Genomic DNA, 18,504 nt, shown 5'->3' with positions numbered 1-18,504 from the left:
TTCTGGGGCCACTCCCAGCCTGTTCGCGTAGCGCCTAGCGCCCAGCGAGGCTTCGGAGTCGAGCTAGGCCTAGGCCTCGGTCAGAAATTTTTAAAGACTCATAAAATCCAGAACATTGGGCCTACCGTCAAACGCCCGGTGTCCCCGTGGTGCTTCAAGGTCCAGGTATCCGTTGGTAACACAGGATAGGAGGTGAGAAATCAAACACCGCATTCGCAGATTGAACTTTTGCGGAGCGAAACAAAGTGGCGTCCGTCTCAAGCGAAGCGAAGAAGTGTCCCCTTCAGGTTGAGAGCCATGTGCACCTTGCGAGCATGCAAACAGCGAAAAGTGACAATGTATCATGCGCGCCTTTGACGAAGTTCGCTCGCTGTCATTTAGCTATAAAATTTGAAGCTCCATTTTGTTCGCAGGATCGCAACTGCCTGGAGGAGTCAGATGTAGAGATACAAGCAAGAAATAAGGCTCAGCGCACCTTGGTCATAATGAAAAAATAAATGGGAAAAAAACAGACGCGATAGCCTTAAATAGCTACGGTGCATTGGCACAGCTCTTTTGCTTCTTATTTTTATTTCAGTTATTTTTATTCGGTAATTATTCAATTAATTATGATTTTGTCATCATCATCATGCTTACTGCAGGATGACGGCCTCTCCCATATTCCTCCAACTAACCCGGCTGTGACATTCATATTAACAACTAAATACCCAATCACATTTGCCATCCATTACCGAAAACTTATCGATCAACTACCGGCCTTCATTCTTCCTTCCATGTTCCGAATCCTTTCGACAAATTTCGACAACATCGGAACCAAAACTGAAGTTTACAGCGACGGCTTTTCGATCCAACGAGCTCTATGCGCTCGCGTGTGGTAGATAACGTCGGCCAAAAGAAAGTGTGGTAGTTCTTCCCATATTAACGCGAGAGCCCTGATGCCCCTCTGGCAGAAATAAAAAAAAAAACATCTTTAAAATCACCGCAGTACGATAAATGATTTGGAACATAGTATTAATGCCCGTCTTATAACCCTTCCCTAGTAACTTGTGGAAGCGCAATTCTGAGCTTCACTCTCTACCTCTGAGCTCTGTCGGCAATTAACATCAAATATATTGTGAAACTAGCTCAGCATTTTGGTAAATGTCATGTAATACAACTGCCAAGCTATGCTGATTCCGAGATGTCCTCTTGAATGTGGAAGCGTTATCCAAATGCAAGTCTAATGGGCTTCTATATCTGCACAGAATATCCTGAATTTTATGAAGAAAGACTCACCGATGCGTTCGAGGAAAGCACAAGGTAGAATGGCTCTCAGTGCGGCACGAGTGAAAAATGCGACACTCATTTTTCTCTTCCACTTCACTTCATTTCACTTCTAATACTTTTCAGCACGTGCGTTTCCGAAAAGGGGAAATACACTGTCTTCCTCCACTTCTAAGGTCTGTTTTTGAAACAGTAGCAGCTTTCAGTCAGAACCACGCATAGATCACTCATATTGCGAGACAGCTTACCACGCTCGCTGGATCGCGTCCACAGGTCGTTGCTTGGTGAGAGCCTCCTTTTGTCTTTGCGAGGAAATGTGGGAAAATTGGCGACAACTTGGAAAAAATATTCCTCTCGAAAATTAACTCGTTTTTTGATGGTTTGTGAGGTTTGACGTCCCAAAGCGACTCAAGGCTAAGAGATACGTCATAGTAAAGGGCTTGAAAATTTCGACCACCAAGGGTTCTTTAACGTGCACTGACATCGCACACAACACAGGCTTCCTGCTTTTCGTCTCCGCCGAAAAGCAGCCGCCGATGCCGGGATTCGATCCCGCATCGTTGGGCGCAGAAGTCGAACGCCCAACACTGCACTACCGCGGCAGGCCGAAAGTTAACCACGTGTAACAAAGTATCAAACAAGCAATATATAGCTCATTGCAGCCAAGAAATATTTGTGTTATGGCAATAAACGCTGAAAAGAATAACGCAATAATAAATGATTACTTGCACATATAGCTCATTGCAGCCAAGACATATTTGTGTTATGTGAATAAATGCTGAAAACAATAACGCAATAATAAATTATTACTTTTCTTAATTGCTCAGTATATTTAAGGCGAAAGCTTTTCTAGGCTAATGGAATAAAATCCTGTGCGTGAGAGTTGTGCACAAGATCTGTCAACGCCTCCTATTTGGAAAAGTTGGATCTGTGCGCGAGATTCCGCGAAATGTTCTCCTTGTATAGCGTTCCTGCCATCTGCAATTCCACAATTGAACGCGCGCCAAGGAACGCCACGAGACAGGAGCGATGGCGTACCGCAAAACTCATTCTTGCCGGAGAAAGTGCGACAGATACTGCGCCTTTAAACCAGTTATAATTATATGAAGCACTGCAACAAACGCCGATAAGAAGCAAATGATATAAGCAAATGATAGGAGGGGAAGAGTAGATTTACTATTCTAATCAGTTACATTTCAGGTAGTACTTTTTTGTAACACGTAGAAGCCTTCTTAGATGGGTAGAGAATTATTTAGTTATCGCGACGGCAAGAACGTAAGCGCAGATTTTGATTTTGATTTCCCGGAACAGCGAAACTGCTTCTGCTGGGTGCATATGAAGCTCAGTTTACAGTGTGAAGCACCTCTCGATCAGTGGAATGCCATGTTACTGTTGTGACTATACATCGGGGCTTATCCACTAAGGAAGGTATGTTGATTCCTCTAGCCGCGAACTGCAACGTACCTTATACAGATCACTAACTCTTTGCACCGAATGCCACAGAGATGTAATATCGACAGTGCAACCGCCGGTGTAACAAAAAGCAGTGCCTGGTGTTCGACCTAGTATTGCTGCGCAGGATCATGTATTATGTAGACTGCACAATCTCCGAACCGTCCGCCCTCCCCCTCCCTTCGGCTTTTAAGGTAGGATTCAGAGTTGTACGCAACACATTACGTGTAATCAATTACTAGTAATAATTCCCATTTTGAGTAACTTTGTAAGCACTTCATTACCTTTTTATAATGTACCTTTTCGGGTAATTATTTTTTCGCTAATTGATTATCACTTACTGCTTTGAAAAAAAAAAGGCTGCAGGGGCGAAACGTCTGGGACGATGTGACTGCTTCAAAGTGTTCGACCGAACGACGGTGCGCATGGCTGCCTGAAATGATACGCTCTCCGCAGCATTCATTCTTGGTGTAGCTCCTGCTGGCAGATGTTGCAGTTCTTTCATTTAAGGCCGAATTGGTGCCCTGTGAAGGGCGACGTCAGCAGCCCCACCAGCTTTCGGCCGATAAATTCCAACCAGCCTTGCTATGTTTCTATAAGAGAAGCTGTCTCGTATGTATTGAACAAATGACCAACACGGTATTTTCGCAATTTTAATAGCCTTATCTGCCACGCGTTTTAGCAGCCCAACAACGAAGGGAGTCGCTCCATAGAGGACGTAGAAACTGCCATCAAAGCACTGCGCAGCTGCAAGCGGTCGCGCAAGGTGTTCGTACTGTAAAAGCACATTGCCCTGTATAGAGCGGCTGACGGCTATACATTCAAAAATCTGTAACGACAACCTTGAAAAGCAGCTCCCCTTGAAAATCGACTGCGTATGACAAAATTTCAAGCAAGCCCCACTAGTAAATTGCAGTTTGAGCGAATTTGGCAATAAAGGTAAAAGACAAATTTACGAAATTAAAATCGACCACTGCTGTGTAGTTGGTTATACTTTTCTTGGGGCTGTAAATTACCACTGTAATCAGTCACGTTTGAAATGGAGCAATCCCTTACAAAAATGAGCATTGACAAAGAGTTGACAGACTGTGGAAAACTTGCGGAGTCAACAGCTTCCACACAGGTTGTTGACTGTGGTCAACAAGTGTAAACGAAATGGATATTTACCTTTAGTCAACAGCGTAGTTGTTGACTAACATTTGTGTAAAGTTTGTTGACCATGTTTTGACCTAAGTAAATACATACAGTTGTTGACTAACATGTGTGTAAATTTTGTTAATTATGGGTTGACTGGCTGAAGCATATATGGATGATCTTCAAAAATTCTCAGGGAGAATTTACTTAAAGAGACTTTATATTACACAGGAGAACTGAAATAGCAGGCCTACGTAGTTATGAATAAATCAGTGGGAAACATTTCCTTAGGTCCCGAAAAAATATATATAACGTAAAATTGACCGGAACATTCGAAATTTACTTTCATCTACGAAACCTGCGTCCTAAGGGAAAATACACTTTACCGAAAGTCGCGCCTTATTTTCAAGGTGGAATAAAATAAGACCAATGAGATGAATCACCGATTAGCCTGGTAGTTCCTGGCATATACCCGTTTCTAACGGACTCCACAAGCCTCGCTTTCAGAAATCTCATCATCTGCAGACCGGATAAGTTACTGTTTATTTTTATTGTTCTAATGGAACTATGGAGGATTCCTTTCAGACAATTGTGATGCGCCTGGAACCATCGTAGCGAGGCCAACTATAGCATCTCATTTCCGCCTATCTATGCATCGTTTAGAAAGGAAGGCTTACCATGGGGGTTTCTGAAGAAGCTTCCAGTTTCACACAACGCAGCAGGCAAGCCAGATAAGCCTTGGCCTGAAGCAGGGCTAACCGAACACCGACGGAGTGGCGCGGCCTGGCACCGAAGGGCGTGTAAGTGAACGGGCGCACGCTGTATCTGTTTTCTGGTAGAAACCTGGTCAAAGGATTCAATAAAGATATTAAGAAACAGTGATACTCACGCAGGTAATATCAAATGAGAATAGTAAGGTATGGCTAAGGGTGTGTGTATATATATGAAACAAATATTTGCGCAAAAGCACCGATTGCTAACCTACAAGGCTGGTTATATACGAATGTTTATGACGCTTTAGTTTAACTAACGCTGTTGTTCTTAGATAATTTCGAACCAGTCACGCATGCTTTCTTAGGTAGTTTTGAGCCAAACAGTGAGCTCATGACAGAGAAATCTAGTGTACGCCTAGGTTGTAAGAATGGCCACGTCAAGGACTGCTGCGATGACTGGCTTTATTTATACAAGAATGTGTCTTCTGAAAGGCTGCTAGTTGTAGAACACTTCAAACTGGGGATGCACTTATTAAAAAGGCAATAAAGAGATCTGTAAAAACAAGCTGCAACACCAGCGTGTAGGTTCGCCTTTTTAATAAACGCTTCACTGGTTCCAATCAAGGTTTTTTAGAGGTTGCTGAAATTTGTTACACGATCTTTAATTTTGTAATTACCAAATGTTCCAAGCAAAGCTTATTTAGCTTGCCCAAAGAACAGCTGGTTATTATGTGAACATTATGTTTCCAAAAAGAAAAAGAAGCTTGCCTGTCAGGATTAAACTTTTCCGGTTCAGGGAAGTACTCAGGATCGAGATGGATTCCGGCAAGAGGAATATTCACGTTCATGCCAGGGGTGAAGCAGATGCCGGCCACTGTTGTCTCCTCTGTGCAGAGGCGCATGATTCTTCGACAAAATAACCCCGTGCGACCTTTACATTCAACAGCGACAATAATCGCAGTCTCAGTAAAGTAAAGTACTATGCCTGTAAAGAACAGCAATAACAAAATTATACTTTTTAATGCGATCTGAAAATAGGACAATGGTGAAGAGAGAGAACTTATTCTGTCTGTTTCAGTTGGATGAGCCTTTTTTTTTTTCGGTATTATATTTTGTGTAGGTGACATGCTCTCCCAGCACTGCGGCATTCAAAAGCTTAGAGCCAAACAATCTTGTTGAAAGCTTTTTCTCACATACGAGAGCTGCAGGAATATTTCCGGCAAGCTAAACGATTGTAATTACAGCTCGGTTCCAGTAACGATGCCGCTGTTCGCACCAATAGTATATATAATAACTTAGCTAAAAGGGCGACGATAGGCGCATCGTTCATCAGTCCTGCACGTCCGTTATTCACTGGCAGGCACACCTGGCCTATATGATCACAGGTAACAGGCTCTGAAAGACAGTCTCTGCCAGAATGCGTGTCCATTAAACATGTCAAGCACAATGATAAACTGCAAAATCACCTGTGACAACAAGCCCCTCCATCAGAACAAACGTGCGTAAAACCCACCATCAGTTGAGGTGATGTCCGGATCTCTTGAGGTATTGCACGATCTCAAAACCTCAGCATCTTATAACACCTGCTGACCAAGTCTCCTCTCATCTGGTGCAATCTTGTGCCTTGCTAATTTAGCTATGAAGAAAAAAACAAATTGCATGGCCCCTAAAGTGGTACCTGCCTTAGGTTACGTTTCTGGTTCGATTACCAAGTTTTTTCTTGTTTTATTCTCTATTTGCGTCGATAATAATGAGCGTCTTCGCTTATTCTTACATTACTGCAAAAAACGTTCACCAACGCTTTCAAAAGTGCTTGGGGATCGGGGCACGCAAAAATTGCGTATCCAGGCTAGTGACTTTGTTTGATATGAGTAGCAAACATTCCGCTCACCGTATACAATGCAAATACGCCTTGTGACAGAGGCTCACGACGGAACGTTGTACTAGCCGCCAGGCCAAAACAGCGGTTATCTGCTAGGTCTCACTGTCATCATTATAACACCGCCTGCCTATCGCTACAAAAAATCATAATAAACTAATCGTTGCAAAACCCGTCAGAAAAATGGCACGGAGGTTGTTGATACGGTTTCTGAAAGGTGCTCGTGCCACGGCTTTGTTCAGGTGAACGCAACAAGTGCTGGTGTGCAATGCAAACCTAATGTGGGCACTTGAACCACTCTGTGAGCAAAAACATCAAGAAGGAAGAAAACGAATAAACAATGAAAGAGAGCTTAGGAATTTCATGTGCATTTTGGCACCATGAACAAAGCCTATGGCAGTAGCCGTCAATTTTTCTGCTAAACAACAAAGAGTCCTATTAGTAAACAAAGAAACAGTTTTCTTTCAAAGAGGACACAATTCAATAGATCATGTTGCCTACTTGTTGCTTGACTTATGCTTCCCACAATTCACCCAGTAATGACGGTTAAATCAGTATTGACCAGCATTCCAGACTTCACGGCATTATTCAACTTGCAGCGTTTCAAATAGCACTTGTACCGGCGATATATATTTGGGGTCCTTACACTGGATCTGGTGAGGTGAGGCGCATCGCCTTTTCTTTTTTATGCTTCCAGGTAATGAATTTCCTGCAGAGCGTCATATGTGAATCCTTTCTGAAATAAGAAACGGTTTGAAGTGACATGATAGCAAGCTAATGTCTTTGTTAAATTGGCCATCAGGTTAATCTGATAGCTGAAGGATTAAGCCCGCAACATCATGATTTTAGATATCTGCAGAGAATAATTCTGATTAATTGCCAAAAGCTTTTAGAGCTCGTTGTTAAACGCCTCTACTTCGCTCAAAATTAGGAGGTCTTTGTCACTACCTCTAAATATGATCCAACTACAGTATGGTATAATGCATCAACGCAGCCAATTTTGTCTAGTGCCAAGAAATAGTCTAAATTAAAGGAGACTGATCGTTCCCTTGAAAGTAAGTGGTTCAGATGGTCTTTCAGAAAAAAAAAAATAAGCAGTATTGTTATACTATTATAGTTACTGGCGGCGACCTCCTAATAGAAAATCTACGTTTCACTTTTTGACACCCTTTCCCACCCTTCCCAGGCTGTGGAACAGTGGTTAAAGCGCTCGACTTCTGTACTCAAAGGTGCCGTTATCGAACCTCGGCCGCGGCGGCCGCTTTTCGACGGAGACGAAAAGCAAGATGACCATGAGCTGTGCGTCCCCTAAACCAGACAAAACCTGCGTTGCCCGTATCACCCTCGTTAGCAGGATGTTCAGCTCGAGCCTATTAGCGATACGATTGCAAACACAAAACAAAATGAGGCTTGGCAGCTCCAGCCCCTGTCCCGCCTAGTGTGCTTGATGAACTGGCTGTCCTCAAAAAATTTTAAACCTTTCGTGACAGCCGAAGTCTGGTTGTTGCGAGTTTTACCATTATCGTGGATCTTTTTTGAATTGATGTGAACTCAAAACAGGCAATAAAGAAAAAAAAAAAAAAAAAAGCCTCCGTGGCGCAATCGGCTAGCGCGTTCGGCTGTTAACCGAAAGGTTGGAGGTTCGAGCCCTCCCGGGGGCGCGTGTGTGTGTGTGTTTTTTTTTCCTTTCATGCTGACTTGGAAATAGAGTTACTCTGGTCCACAAATAAAAAAAAGCTGTAGAACTCCTGCCACCGTAGTGCAATCCCAGAAGCCACTAGCGCTGCTACACTGGTACACTATAGGTTTGGTAATGTTCTGGTTAACTATCAGTCTTGTAGTGGTCGCTTTATAACATAGTTCAGTGCCTTTAGGCAATTCATCACCAATGTTTACACTCTCCAATACAGCCGACAAAAAATCATGACGCACCTTATCAAAAGCTTTTGCCAGATCAATCTGAATTGGGGCCACTTGACTGACCTCATCTGACACTGTTTCTATCACAGAACGTGCAATATGGATATGGTTTTGAATACTACGGCCTTTGATTCCACACACTTGATGTGGCCCTAATAAATCTAATGCCACAAGCTATTTGCGGAGCCACAAGCTCCGCAAATATCTTATAATCCACGTTGCATAAGGATAGCGGACAGTACCTTTCAACAGTTTTCAACCGACATGCGTCTGTGGTTTTCGGGATTAGTATAGTGTGATCAGTATAGAACGTGGGATGCAAAAAGCCTTTGTCATAAGCTGCACTGAAAACTTCCAATAAGGCAGGTGTTAAGGTAGGCATAAACGTTTTATAGAATTCACTACTTAGAACTATCCGGACCAGGAGTCTTATTGCCCTGTAGTGAACAAATGGCCAACTTGACCTCATCTAAAGTAATGGATCCCTCAATGGTTGTCCGTTGCTCATCATCAAGAAGAAAATCTTCTTTTAAATGACCGAAATCAGACCCACTGTTCGAGTTATTACTACCACTAAAGAGCCACGCATAATAGTTAAAGCTGGGTACTCCTCGCCGAGCTCGGGAGAAACCAATCTCCTTGTCCAGTGTGAGGATGATAGTAGCGATCACATTGACGATGCTGTTAGTGATATATTGATACTATCGATGATAATGGCGCTGTGTAGTTAGTGATAATGATAGTCCATTTAGTTTATAATGAGGATAGTAGCAATAGTGATGATTACAATGACAATAGTAAGAATGACATGAAGTTAGTGAAAACCATTCTGTAATCTGGATTTCCCTATTTCCGCTCCTAAACACGCTTAAGCTAAGCGCAGTCCTGTAATTTTCTTCAGCAAATGTGAAAGGTCATTGTTATAATTTACTTTACACTGACAATTTAATCGCTTACAATTTAACCCGTTTACAGATGTTTTGTATAGTTCCATTGTCATCGCACGGCGTAATCACTGCACCTAGATATGAAAACTATTTGGTGTCAATTAACCACAAGCACAACATCTAGAAAATGTTGCCATTCCTGCTTTCTTGCGCCATGGAATGGTTTGCAAGACTGCCAATAAATATCTGGGTAACTGAAACCTCCGGTAAGGAATATTGGGAAGAAGGAAAATTTGTGTGGTACAAAGGTTAAGGAATCGTGCAGGAAGTTCTACGCGAAAATAATGGGGTGGTATCAGGCCCTAAGGAATAAGTTTCAGGTGGGAATAGACGCGATACAACCTATAAGACTTCAATCTTGCTTACTTACAGGGATTAACGCCCCGCCACCAAATGAAAAAGCGCGAGGACTGTTCGGAATCCGAAATAGCGGGAAATAACCAGATTCATGTAGCCGACACCATGCAGGTCTACTGAGAATGTCTCGGAATATGAACCCAAGTTATCCGGTTTTGGAAAATGGCTGCGCAACTTTGACCCCCATGAATGACAGCGTTGATTTTACGTATTTATATTGTAGTCAGTGGTTCTAGGTAGTCGCTTCGTACAAGCAATCACTTCTCTAGTGAGACAGTTGAGTCATTACAGTGTGCAACACAGTGGAGCTCACAGAATGCTAGCTTGTATTTTCACCACGCTATTGATTACTTCGAGCCGTGCATTTAAGCTACTTCCTAATAGAACGCACCGTCGGCAAACAGTCGACCTCTATAAGAATAGAACAAGGTTCAAGGTCTTTGAGTTGGGAAGCATTTTTAGACTGCTAGTCTTATCTTTAAAACTTTAGCACTTCACATTTATAGGATAGATGGTGTCATTCTTTCGTTCTGTATTATGTGGTCTACCTCTCTTTCACCAGCTGAGATTCCCGAGATTTTGCATACAGCTTTGTTACAGCTTCTTTGGTATCTTTGGATGTGTTTGCATCGTTCGAGGAGGAATCAGGTTACCTTGACGCATTATGTTGCGAAGGCTGTCCAGAACTATACCCTAGCCTGTTGAGACTGTCTTCTCTATGATTTGAAGATCATCTTGATAGTGTCACGTCCTTAATCGCAGCGAGATCTTCAACCACCTTCACAGCTAAGTGCGGGATTGGTCTCAATGTCACCAATGCAAAGGCTAAATGCGCGCGCCGGAATGACAGGTTCGCTTTGCGCGAAGCGCAGGGATCATCCCAACTCTCCGAGATATTTGTAATTCGCGCCCCCCTTTTTTTTTCGCAAATCGGCGAAAAAGGTTGACGAACGACGCTCTGGAATGCGGACATAGTGCGCTGAGAATGGCTGCAATGACCTTGCTGCTGGGATGGTGAGAGCTCGAAGAACAAGTAGAAAGGGCCCGATGTGACAGGGAAAGCCGCAGAATGACGGTGGGGCAGAGGAGCGAGAGAGTTGCTATAGAGGAGAACGCCATAACCTCACCTCCCGAAGGCTGACCTAGTCCTGTTCGCCACCGTATTCAGATCATCGTGTAAACCGTCATCATTGGCGCTGTTTGCAGCTATATGTGGTCATCGGCAACCACAATCCCCGGATCATCGCAAGGTCGTCCAGATGCCGCCTCAAGGCCGTCGGGCGAGCGAGGGCTTCCAGTTCCTGAACAAAGCTTTTACTGGCCCTAATTTTTGTCTTATCCGTGCTTTCCGAGCCGTAAAGAGGGCATCACACCTTCACAGATAACCAGGAGCTTCATACGGGACACGGCTAAGGACAGTCGACGGTCTACGCACAAGAGCGCAGCAGCTGACCCTGGGCAAAGCCGAACTGGTGAAATTGACATGATTTTCCTGTTCAATGGAAAAAAACTACAAATCCGAGAATATGTGTAGAGTTCAACATCCACCACCGCAGGATTGACCACTCAGAAAGCAAAACAAGGCGACATACAATCTGTATTTGTAGCCAAAACATAGGTAGTTGCCTAGACTTCGTACAGTTACGACGCACTCACCTAAATGATGAGAAATCGGAGTTTGATTAAAGGCAGGAATCGCTCTACGAATTTAATACAGAACATCACACTGCATAGCATATGGTCATGACATCATTCAGCGACAGCTTAAATGCGAATGTCATGCACTGTGAATAAACCCTCAAATTTTATCGCATCCTACTGAAGCGAACTAGAATGCTTTCGAAAAGGTGGCAGCTTTGTACTAGGTCCTCATTACGGTGTTGCACTTTTTGCAGCAGGACATTTTTTTTTTTTTCTCATGCAGTAGGCACGTATACTGATCGCGATTTTTCTTCTTTCTTTTTTTTTTTTTTTTTTTGTCCAGAGATCCAGCCCTGTCCAAGGACTCCACGCCGTCGTTGTTGACGCCTATCCTGTATCTGCTGAACACTAAAGTTTTACCCCAACGGAGATCATACAGAGGACCACGTATATCTTTCAGGACATCATCTACGCCTACATCACAGACAACCTTCTCTTTTATCGATGCTAGCTCGTATTGGTGGCCCTCGACTTCAGTAACATCAGTCTATCATCGTGCTGTAGTTGCACAATTAAGATATTTGCCCGTCTCAAAACGGTGGGCCGAATAGTCACTACGGCAAAACAATGGCTGACTGACTTTTCCACATCGCATTCGTGTGAACAAAGAGAAATACAGAGGAGACAGGACACGTAAATTTAAAATGAACTCACATAAATCTTCATACATCAAAACTTGTTCGCGGCATGTAGCCGTGTGAATTATTTTTTTTTTTTTTCATTTTCTGATATGCGAGTTAGAAAATCAACTGCCCAAATCTACAGTAAGCATCGTATATACACTATAAGTAGTCAAAAACAGGCGCACAACTTTTAAAGAATTCCGACGATTGTTTGGGACCGCATAGTGAAGGCACAACGGATTTTATTCTTTGCCTTATCCAGGATCAGCGTCTAATTTGTCGTTCACCATCTTCTTTATTCCTTTCAATCTCGTCAGCAGCGTTTCGTACTGGAAGACTCCAGCTGGCGAAAAGAAATCGTACATATCTGTACCAGTCAAGTGAAGATTTTTTTCAGCGATGCTTTCATATTTACTGTACGACTCTAAGAAATACTTTAAGATCTGCTTCCGGATGGCTTGAGGGCATTCAGGACTGTCCTGGATAGCATCTTCCACCATCCCACAGACGGCCACCCTGATTGTCTCGTGCTGGACGAAATTGTTGTAGTCTGCCACCGCATCGGCGTTAACTAACTCGGGAGCCAGTAAAGGTTCATCGCGGAAAGGCTCCTCATTCAACATCGACTGGATGGATAATAAAACGCTTTCCATGCACTGGGCGGGGCACCATGATGGCCCCTCCCATGTGCCAAGTATGCTGAGGCAAACCTTACCGCTAGCATAGAGGTGCGGGTTGAAGCGCACCCGACCAGCGTCTGTGGTCATGAGGCGTACCCTCGGCGGACTCATGGGATAATCCTGCGGGAACTTCATCAGGAAATGAAAGAAGCCGCCTTCGTATGGAGTGTCAGAAGGTCCCACAACGAGGGCGTGGATTTTGGTGACGTCGGTCTCCTCGGGCGCAACGAAGAGACCTGGAGGAGGGCTGGCGTAGAAATCGGCGATGTCCCTTTTCACCCGGAGCAGGCACTGAGGAGACGGTTCTTCGTACTGGGGAGCAAGCGGGTCCCAATTGGTAGTTACCTTGGTATTTAACGGTGACTGAGCCATCTTGAGGTTTTCGACGTGGTAAGAACATTTAATCACGACTGTACCAAAACATCAACGTGGAGAATACATGCCGGTCCATGACTTCTCCTTTCCTCGTGTAGCGCCGGCAGCGCATATTTATCGCGCCTCATGCGGCAGTTATAAAATTATATTTGTTCAGGATTTTGCAGAAAGCGCGCGAAAAAAAAATGCAATATAAAGCACCAGTAATTTCTGTCTGCGTCGAAACCCCTTGAACAAGCATAATAAATTATAGGAAATAAATTATGACCATTATTACTATAACGCGAGCTTCTATGAAAGACAAAGAGGAAAGTCAGCTTTTGATGCAGTGTTGGTCAGCGATATCTGCCTAAATTTTGATACTAAAGACGTTCTGCCTGATTTATGAATCGGCTATACCTTCGCTATGTTTTAGTCATCTAGCAGTCTGCAAGTACTAAGAAATTCACGATATTCCGCAGTTCAATTTCATATCCGGAAAAAAAGAACACTTATACACATTTGCGTGTACCGGGATAATATAGGTTAATTGAAATATGCCCGTGTGCTTTTTCGTGTTCAGTAGTATGTGCTTCATATATTTCACTTTTAACTTGATAGGTATATTTAGTTCTCCTTTCATCACCTGGAAAATGAGCGTTAATCTGTGCTTTTTTATTTCTAGGAAATTTAATTCACATTGCTTTACACTTCTGCAAAAAAGGTAGTGCGTGGCATAGGTGATATAAACGCGTTGCAATCTATTATGCTTTTTCTTTTCTTTTTAACTATTTTTCCCTGCGGGCTTTATGCTGCACTGGTCTACCACATCACATCGCCGTATAAAGGTCTGTTGCCAGTCAATTTTTATTGACTTTATTTAGTTATTTCTTATGTTCATTTATGTTTATTTATCTTTATTATTCATTTGTTTATACATATAGCTTCCTTAAAATCTTATTTGCCTCCCTTATAGCCGCATATCGACAGCTTTCTCGTAAGGAAACAATTTCAAGCTTCAAACATGATGCAATAATATATTTTAATCTGGTCTTCTGTGCAAGCACTGAAACAATATATATTAAACAACCAAGAAAACGTTTTGATCTCCTCACGCGGTTCAACGATATGAGAGGTATCAATTATCTATAGAAAACATTCTATGCTGGGCAGAAGTGTAATTGCTGTAATCCATGGAAAGTACTATTCTGAAAAAAAAAAAAATGTTTCGTGATCTGCATTGGCTCTGCTGATCAAGAGCGCGAAAAATCAGCGTTTTTCTCCGCTTTGGTTTCCGACTTGCTGGTTAATTTAACTCCGGAACAGATTTCTTCACGACTGTTTTATCTCTTACGCTAAGTGTTAAAGCTCCGCTGCATAAGCAGCATTGAGAAAAACGGTGTCCGAAAAATAGGCACCTGATTTCTTGACAAAATTGTCACTCAACCGTTCCTTCTGCAGCGTTCAGAGTGACGTCATATATACCATTTCACTTCCCAGTTAGCTTCCACCTGCTAGTCAAGTTTGCGGCTAGTTTTTGTTAGAGATTCGAAACGATGACGTATGCACATTTGACAAGTGGAGGCGCCCACTGAGAAGTGAGATACTGCGCCTTCTTTTTGCCCAAAACCAACTTAGACAAAAAATATTAATGAATTCGTTTTATGCAAATGCGGTGTTAAAGGCGCTTCGCGTTTACTCGTAAAACTAAGTTTGAGCGCCCCCTACTTTTTTTTTACATATTTTGCACCGTTGCACTCTTGGAAATTTGCTGCGGGGCTAGACATTCTTTGTTTTATATATTTGATAATTCTAATTATTTGTATACTCATCCCAGACATCTACAGCAACTGCGCAAAATTCAAAACTAAAAATTTGTGACTTGCGGCAAAAGAACGTGAGAATGTGTTAAATAGATTTATTGAAAGGAGAGACAAAGAGGTTGGCCGGAATGATTAAACTCTGGCCTGCTACTCTGCATTGGTGAAGAGGAAGGGGTGAGGATTTGTTGTCCTGTAACATGCTAGTAGAACGGAACTAATGTCGACTAGTATTCTGCTTCATTTTGTTAATGTCGCATGCTTTCACAAGAATCAAACGATATACCTCAGGAGTGGAACGTTTTTTGAGATACAGCAACTAAACTTAACAGAACTCGGAATAGTATTTCCAATAAGCTCAAAACGGTGTTGGGCAAATCGAAAACGTTTGTCTTCGTTTATGGGTTTTAACGTCCCAAAGCGATTCAGGCTGTGAGAGACATCGTAATGGAGTGCTCCGGAAGCTTCAACCACCTGGGGCTCTTTAGCGTGTACTGACAGCGCACAGCACACGGGCGTCTTGCTTCTTGCCTCTATCAAAAAGCGGCCGCCGCGGCCTGGATTCGATCCCGCACACTCGGGCACAGTAGCCGAGTGCCCTAACCACTGCTCCACCATAGCGGGGCCAAACAGGAAGTAAAAAAAAGTTTTCCCTGAAAACACATCTCCCTTTGCGTTATGCTAATCAGATTCCTGGAGACAAAGCGCGATGCTCTACCAACTGCTTTTAGAATCTACCCTTCGCGCCTTGTACCCACGATGGCATGAAGGAAGGAAGGTGCGAGCAGCAACCGGCTGTACCATGAAGATAAACTCGCTATTTTCCCCTAACCTCCCTTATTTCTGCGAAATGCATTACCTTCCATTCACACTGGACTTAGAAACAAAATCCGTAATTTCTGAAACGTGTCTCCTCTGAGCTTCGAACTAGCAAAAGAGCAAGTAACAAGAGAGAACAGGGTGCTGTCTCGTGCCGTCTTTCGCGCTGGCCCCATTATATACAGCGGCTTGGGAAGGGAGAAGGGAGTTATTAATTATATTCTTCCTTTTCCTACTCCGCCACAGCATTTTTCCATTGCGTTGTGCGCTGCAATTAAGGCAGTAGTACTAGACCGACCTCAGAGGCCGCTGAGTTATGCTGCGAAAGCACGTCATCTATACAACTGTCACTATGTCAGCTGTTGTTGGAGAGCAAAGGACATGTCTCTCTTCTTTTGTGCAGCTGAGCGGGTGTTTTTTGTTTACGAGCTCGCTTTCTGGCTCTGAATACAAAGCGACAGAAGTCAGGGTGAGTGCATCACCTCAGTTGCAAACGCCTTGCCGGGACTTGTTCGTTTGAAGAAACACGCGGCGACGATCAAGCTACTGCCAGATGCCTTCTATTTTCTCACCAGCTTAAACATAGTTGTAGTGGAGTCAAGAACGGGCAATATAAGAAACTCCAGAAGAGTTTCTGGAAGTTCTCGGGGAGGCTGTAAAGTTTGGAAGTAAAGCAGGCAATAGCAGCTATGTTTTTGCTTCCCTTCCTAGGATCCTTTAGAAGTATTGCTTGTGGATATCCTATGAACTATGGAGGTTACAGCTGGGCTCCTATACGTTTGCCCCAATGAAAACCTTTTGCACTCATAATTAGAATTGGGCTTATATGTTCAGTACGGACTACGTTCATGGCACAGCGAATCCATTTTGTGAAATGCACAAATGCACTCACCTGAAAACGAGTGACAATAAGAACACCAGAAGAGCCGGGAACACGTACAACATGGTTGACGTAGAAACACCGAGGAAGCCAATTCTTATTTCCATTAGGCTGAAGAACTTCTTCCTAATTAGTAAACGTTGACAGTTTTCATCAGACGTAGCACCATTTTGATGAATACACACGCACAAGGGCGCTGAGCCTAAACTGCCCTTTCCTGGTACTTAATTCCTCGCACTCGAAAGTTGAGAGAAGTAATATAACCAGGTACGCAACAGAACGCTCGAGAAACGGGCGAGGTATTATGTCTGTCCGCAGACAACGAAGCCGGCACGTTGCCCATTCAAGGTTACTATATCAAAGGAGACGGTGTGTTTATCGGGTGAGATCTCTAGGACAGAAGTTTCGAGGTCACAGCCACTCTAGAACGGAGACAACTTCTGATATTGCAACTGATGACATAAAATGAGATACAATTAAAAACGCCTAACACGCTGCGACCCTCGTGTGTTGACGCGTGTGATCTTGCTTTTTCGGAGCTGCGTAACTTGAGACGTAACGAAACCATATTGGTAAGGGGTACGAAAGCAGTGAGTGGCAAGTCATAAAGTTCACGTGGTCCTGCCGCCGGCTATGGCCATCGCCACTCACCGTACGCCCCAGTGTCACACCAGTTAAACGCTGGACGCGTTACGCAGCCAACCGTGAGAAGCGGCTGCTTTCCATTGACACGTGGATCCGGCACGGAAAATGAAAGCTTATTGAATGCAGCCCCTCCTGTGTCTTCATACTCAATTGTTTTATGACTTCGGCCCCTACGTTGCTGGAGCTTGTCTTATTAGTATCTTAGAATGTCAGATCTTTGGAAAAACCGAACCACGCCAAAGGCGTGTAAAGGAACATATTGCAACTACGAATGAATGTAGTGTCGGAAGTTTTACGCGGGAAATTAGCTCTCTAACACTTACGCATGCTTTAAAGTGTGCTGACGGTGGGCTGACGGCCTCCCTGTGGCTTGTGCAGTCGGAGGTGCGTTAGTGGAGTTGATAATGAAACTAAGCAATGGACGATAGTGGACCTATCAAAAAGACGCATCCGAAATGTTTTCGCAGTTAGCTATAGAAGTGTGATGTTATCGTTGTGACACTTACATTGTAATTAGATCATTAAAAACGTATAAACCTTGCAGAAACAATTTTGTACCGCATCAAGAATTGTCGAAACGTCATTCTAATGAGGGCCCCAATGGAAACATGCGCATTCCATTTTCGCCCTGATAAATGTTCAGCAAGGAAGTTATTATTTCATTGACGGAAACAGTAGTCGCATGCCTTGGCGAACTAATAGCGACAGTGGCTTACTTAGTATCCTCAGTTATGTAAATGACTAGCTAAGATTGTGAGTTAAATAAATGCCTAAAATATGTTGTTACTGCGATGATTTCCGTATTGTTGGTAAAATAATTTGATGCTTGTGAATGACTCCCATAGAACTATAATACAGGTGTCTCCTAGGCCTGTAAAGGAATGAGTAGTTTATTGCATAATTTGCTTGATGTCAGACAGAAGAAACTAAAGGCATCACACAGTTATTCTTAGGGTGGGACGTTGAACTCAAAATACAAGACAAATTTGAATAAGGAGATGTATATTTGTTATCGAGAATAAGCTCCTCTTTATACTATCTCTGATTCATGAGGTATAACACGCACCTGATGAAAGTGATTGTTAAAAATAAAGTACTGGACAATATAACGCTAAGTAATATTGCACGTCATTAAACATCGTCGCAATAACTGCATTGATCCCTGCCGATGAAATTAACTTTAAAGAGTCTATTAATTTTACAATCCCATTGGGTTCGAAGATGAGGTTCGGCTAGCGGAGAAAATCAAGGATGGAAAATAAGGAAGGTAATTATCTGCTTCAAGGATGAAAATTGAGCTAAAGATTAAATTCAAAA

General features: G+C 43.1%; 1 non-coding gene and 1 pseudogene across 1 annotated transcript; one reads left to right on the top strand and one right to left on the bottom strand.

The window, feature by feature from the left end:
- Positions 1–8,028: 8,028 nt before the first annotated feature.
- Positions 8,029–8,102, top strand: TRNAN-GUU (transfer RNA asparagine (anticodon GUU)). The gene has a single exon. It is a non-coding gene; the product is annotated as a tRNA-Asn (tRNA).
- Positions 8,103–11,581: 3,479 nt separating this feature from the next.
- LOC146196810 (ubiquitin-conjugating enzyme E2 Z pseudogene) lies at positions 11,582–13,041 on the bottom strand (annotated as a pseudogene).
- Between the last annotated feature and the right edge of the window lie 5,463 nt (positions 13,042–18,504).

The sequence above is a fragment of the Amblyomma maculatum genome, chromosome 3 (genome assembly GCF_055883805.1).
Source record: "Amblyomma maculatum isolate TAMU_Amacu chromosome 3, ASM5588380v1, whole genome shotgun sequence".
NCBI classification, from domain to species: Eukaryota; Metazoa; Arthropoda; class Arachnida; order Ixodida; family Ixodidae; genus Amblyomma; species Amblyomma maculatum.
This window is presented reverse-complemented; position numbering and strand designations above follow the sequence as displayed.